The sequence below is a fragment of the Choloepus didactylus genome, chromosome 6 (genome assembly GCF_015220235.1).
Source record: "Choloepus didactylus isolate mChoDid1 chromosome 6, mChoDid1.pri, whole genome shotgun sequence".
Taxonomy (NCBI): domain Eukaryota; kingdom Metazoa; phylum Chordata; class Mammalia; order Pilosa; family Megalonychidae; genus Choloepus; species Choloepus didactylus.
The window spans coordinates 35710624-35717562 of record NC_051312.1 but is presented as its reverse complement, the minus strand read 5'-3'; the positions used below and the strand labels follow the sequence as shown (position 1 = coordinate 35717562).

Genomic DNA, 6939 nt, shown 5'->3' with positions numbered 1-6939 from the left:
TCAGCTGCTACTCATCTGGAAGAGACTACTTTTATGGCCACTCTCAAAGTCCAGTACTGGCTGCCGCTGCACCCAATCCCACACCACCACCTTCAGAGCATCATTTTAATCAGCCAGGTGCCAAGCTGGTTAAAGTGCAGATTATTGACACCAGTATGGCCCTGAAGCCTGGGTTGCAGATGGAAACACTGCACAAAGACTCTTGACTCCACAAACCTAAATACAAAGCGGACACTTGGAACCTAGCCCCTGCTCCCAAAGGGCAAGAAAGGCTCGCCAGTGAGGTCGGGGCAGGGCTGATGTCTCTGAGGACCCTTGGTCTGGTCCTCTAGGGCCTGCTCATCGTCTGGTGAGTCCTGTGGATCACGTTCGGCCCGCTTGCGCAGTACAGGACGCCCCTGCCCTTCTTCCTCTGAGCAGCCATGGACTCAGTTTTCATCATCGATGGAACAAGGGCCGGTGTCCTTCACGCTGTCAGAATCCTTGTCCTCATCTGAGCTGTCTGTGTCTGCCCCTAACTTTCCATGCTGATGCGGCTGGGGCCACCATCACCCCCAGTCAAGCTCAGGCTTAGATCTGAGGCTTCTACCTTAATGCCCAAGGATGTCTCTCTTCCCTCCTCAGCTCCAGACATTTCCTCCAGACTGCTGGACAGGCTTCTCTTAGCTCAGTCTGTTTGGCCATCTGTGCTGCTCTTTTTGCTGGCCAGCACGAATGGTGTTTGTTGTATCCAGCCTTTCCTCCTTTATCACCGAAGTAAAGCCAGGCTGCGGTCCTGAGAAAATAGGGCTGTCGATTCACTGAAGGACTAAGAAAAGTTAAAGTGGCAAAGATGTCTCCTCAAGTGGGTCAAGGAGGGGTGTCTGGCTGGAGCAGTTACAAGCATGGGAGCTGGCGAGGCTCAGCAGCCTGCTTCCCGTCTCGGGTCACCCTTCTGCCAGCAGCTCCTCTGACTATTCCAGGCCCATCCGGCCCGTCCACTGCTGCCACCAGCACCACCACCATCTCACACTGGCCAGCAGCCGCCACCGCCTCCGCTCTCTCTGTATACTTTTTCTGAATGAAAGTAGCATCATACTGAACTTACAGTATTGTAGCCGTTTCCCACATGTTATGTATATTGATGCATAATTATTGCTCCATAGCATCACTTGGAGGGGCTGCATAGTATTCTACTATATAATCATGTCATTTTTTAACCAGTCCCCTAGTGTTGGGTGTTTAGCTTGTTGTTGGTGTTGATGTTGTTTTGCTGTAAGTAACCACTCTGGCGCCACTGGAAATGAGAATAGATGGTGGGAGGCAGGGAGGTGTTGTAGCTAAGAGCCCTGGCTTGAGCATCATTCAGACCTCAATTCAAATAATAGAAACAGCTAACACTTTGATAGAGCCTGAATATGTGCCCAGCACCATGTGAGATACTTTACATATATTAACTTATGGTTTATTAATACTCCAGTAGCCCATGAACTAAGAACAATTTTTAAAAATTTTTTGACACTTTTATTCACATACCACACCATACAATCCATCCTAAGTGTGTAATCAGTGGCTCCTGGTAGAATCACATAGTTAGGCATTCACCACCACAATCTATATGAGAACACTCCCATTTCTTCTGAAAAGAAAGGAAAAACAATCTCTTTCCTCCCTGATATCCCCCCCACTATTGACATTTAGCTTTGATGTAGTGCCTTTGTTACAATTAATGAAAGAATATTATAATGCCACTGTTAACCATAGACCTTAGTTTACATTGATTGCATTTTTTCCGTATACTACCCCATTATTAACATGTATTAGTGACATATATTTGTTCTAGTTCATATAAAATCTTTCTTACATTTGTACAATTAACCACCATCATCATCCACTCTAGGTTTTGCTACGTTATACAGTCCCAGTTTTTATCCTCTAGCTTTCCTTCTGGTGACATGCATGACCCTAATCTTCCTCTTTCAACCATACTCACAGTCAGCTTTGTTAATTGCACTTATAATATTGTGTTACCATCACACAATATTGTGCTATCCATTTCTGAACCTTGACAATTGACTTTATTAAACATTCTGTACTCCTTAAGCACTAGGCACAATTTTTATCCCCATTTTCAACTGAAGAAATGCAGGCATGGCTGATCTACTCGGCAGAATGGTGTACAGCCATGGTGTAGCTAAACCTTTGTGCACATCCATAACTGTTTCTTAGAATAAATTCCCAAGAGTGGGGTTGTGACTGTGGTAGATTGAATTATACATCTGAACATGGACATGTTCTTCCTCATAATACAAGATTAAAGATTGACATTTTAAAGATGTTGTTTTTAGTTAATGTGTGACTAACTGAAGCAGGGAGGGCCTTATTCTGGATTACTAGAGGCCTTATAAAAAGAAAGCCCCCAGGAAAGAGCCAGGAGGGGGAGAGGAAGACAGCGGGAACCCAGACGAGAAAGGAGAGGGCATCGCCCCATGACAGGAGGCAGATATGCAAGCCTTGGAACCCCAAGTGTCGCCAGCCACCGGTCCCAGACCGCTACGAGTCTCAGGGAGATTGCAAGCCTTGCCAATATCTTGACTTCGGACTTCTCCTAGCCTCAAAACTAAGAGCCAGTACATTCCCATTGTTTGAGCCAGTCCATTGTGTGGTGTTTGTGAGAGCAGCCTGGCACACACAGACACTGGCTCAGAGGAAGTTTGTACATCTTGAAAGTTTTGAATACATAATGTAAATGGCTTTCCAGAAAAGTTGCACCAACTTCTCTTCCTACCAACTGTGTTTGGATGTATCTGAGAGATGCAGATTGTGCTTGGAGCACCAACCATGAGCCAGGTCCTGTACTCAGGATTCTACAAAGTTTCTCTCCCTAAAGATAATGCTGTCTTCCCAGCATGGGCTAAGCGAGAGCTCCATACATCTTAGCCAGTATTAGCATTGTTGTTGTCGTCATCGTCTAGTTGAACAAACAAGACACACACTTGAAATACCTTATCAATAAGGTGGAGTGAAAAGGGTGGTCCTGACGAGTGCTACATAAGTTGGAGGGACATGACACATCATGTGGGGTTGGTGGTCAGGCTGCATGGAGGAGGAGGCACTTGGAGAATGGTTGGGAGGACCCTGTGAAGTGACAGCCAGAAGGCTCAGGAGCAGTGAGAGGCCCTGGGTAGCCTGAGTCGAGGGCTTGTGGTGGGGAGCAAGAAGCCGCAGAGCGGGTAAGACATCAGGCCTGGGAGCCATCTCAGACCAGAGGTCTTGGTGGTGGGGAGACACTGGGAGGCAAGGAGGGTGACTTTTAGGAAAATGGGTTTACCAGGCTGGGCAGGATGGAGTGACGGGATGGTTTAGGAAGTGGAAAGGGCCGTTGGGAGACCATTACCAGAGCCCAAGTGAGAGGGAGGCCTGGGGTGGGGGGTGCCTCTGGGAGTGGCAGGGAGTAAAGGTGCTGGTACCACCCCTTCTTCCCATGAGTACTGAAGCAAGAGAAAAGGAGACACAAGGATCAAAGTGATGAGGTCAAAATATCAAGGTTATTATTGATACCGATAAAGCTGTATCGGAGAACTTGGCTTACAAACATGACCACAGTTGTACGTCTTGATGCTCCCCCACCAAGCTGCTCCCCACCAAGTGCAAGCTTTAGGGGCTCCCGGTTCAAGGAGACAGTCTGCTTGGCAGACCCTGTTCCTGCCTGCTGCCAGGAGAATCGCCGCCTCCCCTACCGAGCCTGGAAATGGGGAGTGGGGAGGTGGGCTCCTGACCTGCTTCAAGAAGGGGGACACTGGCCTTTACCGCTTTCCCTCCTACGTGGGGGACACAGGAGCCAAGCAGGCAGATCTGAAAGCATGCAGAAAAGACCAGATTCCACTCTCCTGCCCCAAACTCCCCTATCAGGTAAGTTACTCCTCCCAAACTCCCCTATCAGGTAAGTTACTCCTCTCCTGGGGAAGAGAGACAGTCAGGGGCTTGGACGTTGCCTTCTAATATTCCCTCCTGGGAATGGAGCATAGTCTTATTGCAACATAAGGGTAGGAGAATACCTTCCCCTCCCTGCTCCCTGCCCCTTCCACTCTCCAAGAGACTTTGGAGGACAGGCCGGCAGGAATCAGCCAGGCAGGATTACACTGTGGTGTAAATTTTGGTGCCAGTCAGACATGGTTCTGGTCCCAGCTCCTCCACTAACTACTGTGTGGCCTTTGGCAAATTTCTTAGCCCGAGTTTTTCTACCTGTTAAAGAAGGATAAGAAAACCATCTCACAGGAGCCTGTGGAGAATGCAGGGGTATTCGCCTACCCTACCTCCATGGTTGCTAACATGACCACAGACATAGGGGACTGGTGGTTTGATGGGTTGAGCCCTCTACCATAAGTTTTACCCTTGGGAAGACGGTTGCTGCAAAGGAGAGGCTAGGCCTCCCTGTATTTGTGCCTAAGAGTCTCCTCCTGAATGCCTCTTTGTTGCTCAGATGTGGCCCTCTCTCTCTGGCCAAGCCAACTTGAAAGGTGAAATCACTGCCCTCCCCCCTACGTGGGATCAGACACCCAGGGAAGTGAATCTCCCTGGCAACGTGGAATATGACTCCCGGGGAGGAATGTAGACCTGGCATCGTGGGATGGAGAACATCTTCTTGACCAAAAGGGGGATGTGAAAGGAAATGAAATAAGCTTCAGTGGCAGAGAGATTCCAAAACGAGCCGAGAGATCACTCTGGTGGGCACTCTTACGCACACTTTAGACAACCTTTTTTAGGTTCTAAAGAATTGGGGTAGCTGGTGGTGGATACCTGAAACTATTAAACTACAACCCAGAACCCATGAATCTCGAAGACAGTTGTATAAAAATGTAGCTTATGAGGGGTGACAGTGGGATTGGGAATGCCATAAGGACCAAACTCCACTTTGTCTAGTTTATGGATGGATGTGTAGAAAAGTAGGGGAAGCAAACAAACAGACAAAGGTACCTAGTGTTCTTTTTTACTTCAATTGCTCTTTTCCACTCTAATTATTATTCTTGTTATTTTTGTGTGTGTGCTAATGAAGGTGTCAGGGATTGATTTAGGTGATGAATGTACAACTATGTAATGGTACTGTAAACAATCCAAAGTACAATTTGTTTTGTATGACTGCGTGGTATGTGAATATATCTCAATAAAATGATGATTAAAAAAAAAAAAAAAGAAAAAAAAAAAAAGAAAAGAAAACCATCTCACAGGGTAGTTGCGGGGATTGGGTGAGATGGAATCTGTCTCAGGACCAGGAGCCATCATTAGGCAACAGTGGTGGAATGAGGGACAGATGGCCTGGGAGCCCAGAGGATGGGGCTGGGGCAGGGCTTGGTGCAGGTGGTTGGGCAGGTGTGACTGTGCTGGAGGGACTTGGGGGAAGCCAGCAAGAAACCAGGCCCTGGGGGAAGGAGAGCCCAGGAAGGTGAAGGGAGGGCAGGGGCCTTGCAGGGGGCGGAAGGGAGGAAGTGGGAAAAGGGACCACAGCTGGGGGGTGGGAGGAGGGAAAGGAGGCACGACTGTCTCTACAGCCAAGGGATGCAATGACTGATTCCCACCCTCATCCCTCAGCCTCAAGAAGCAGCACCGATTCTTCCTGCCCTAGACTGAGAGCAACGTGGGAATAAGAGTTGGGAAGGCCGTTAGTGTTCAAAGTTAAAAAGATGATTTCAGAAAAACTGGGCTTCTGAAAGGCAGCCTGTGGGTACCGGGGCAAGTGGCATCCAGCATCAGGAGCCTGAATGGACCCTGTGACCCTGGGAAAAGCATTGTCCTTCCCTTGGCCCCAGTTTCCCCATCTGTAAAATGTAGGAATTGAACCAACCTAACGCTTTTTCTTAAAGCTTTTTTTAAACACAACCCATGATAAAAAAAAAAAAAACTATGTTGAGATCCACTGTGTCCACACACACACATTTGACTAAAACAGAAGCCACATGAAACAATCCTTTATTAGCTGTGTTTTAAAAACTGACTCTACTGGCTGACTCAGGGGCCCGACCCGCTCTCTGAGGACACAGAGCCACTGATCTGGAAGGCAACTTCCTGTGCTGACGGCCTGCAGTGCTGTTCCATTGCTTCTGGCTCTTGACCCCATCAGGCGAGCCTTGGCGGTTTTCTTCTTTGTGCTCTTCAAACAGTGGTCTCCAATCTCAGATGCTGGGCGACTCTTGATTGCAGGCATGATCACAACATGGGGGCGCTGGAAGCCACTGTCCTGCATCCCTCCCACCTGTGAGAGGTCCACGTCGTGAGGTCGCAGCTCCCCTGGCCACCTGGCTGAGCACCATCCCCTGTGTCACATGCTGGGGTGTTGGTGAGTGGGGACAAGCCCCCATGCATCAGGGTCATCAGGAGAAGGAGGAGTGGGTTTGGATGTAATCCATACTCCCCTCCCCAACCTATCCCCAACTCTACTGCTCTGGCCAGAAGACCCAGTCTTCTCTCTGGAAAAGGTGAAGGGAAATGGGGCCTGGCTATGGGTTAAAATTCCAGACCCTTTCCTAGGCCCACCCAGATCTCTCTTCATCCTGGCTCCTCTTCCCTCTGAACCCCTCCCTGACTGGGTCTAGGAATCACCATCCCTGGAGGTGCTGATGGGTAAGAAGAGCCTTGGGCAACTGATGGACCTGGGTTTGAATCCCATCTCTGCCTCTGCCCAGCTGTGTGGCCTTGGGAAAGTTCCCTAACATCTCTGAGCCTGTTTCCTCAACTAAAAGTTGGAGATAATAATCCCTGTCTCAGAGGATAAGCCTAAGGGTGAGATGATGGGTGACAAGGCGCCTTCCATGGGCCACTGACAGGTGGGGCAACATCAGAGATTTGGGTGTCACCCCCAAAATATCCAAAAGTGCAGAGGCTGGGGCATTTCGGGCAGCTCTGGCGTCCACTCTGAGGCTGGTGGTGTGTCCTACCCCAGGGCTGGGCTCAGAATGTTACATG

The 6939-nt window shown here is 49.0% G+C and overlaps 1 pseudogene; it reads right to left on the bottom strand.

Annotated features, from left to right (window-relative positions):
* LOC119536901 lies at positions 1–1005 on the bottom strand (annotated as a pseudogene).
* Between the last annotated feature and the right edge of the window lie 5934 nt (positions 1006–6939).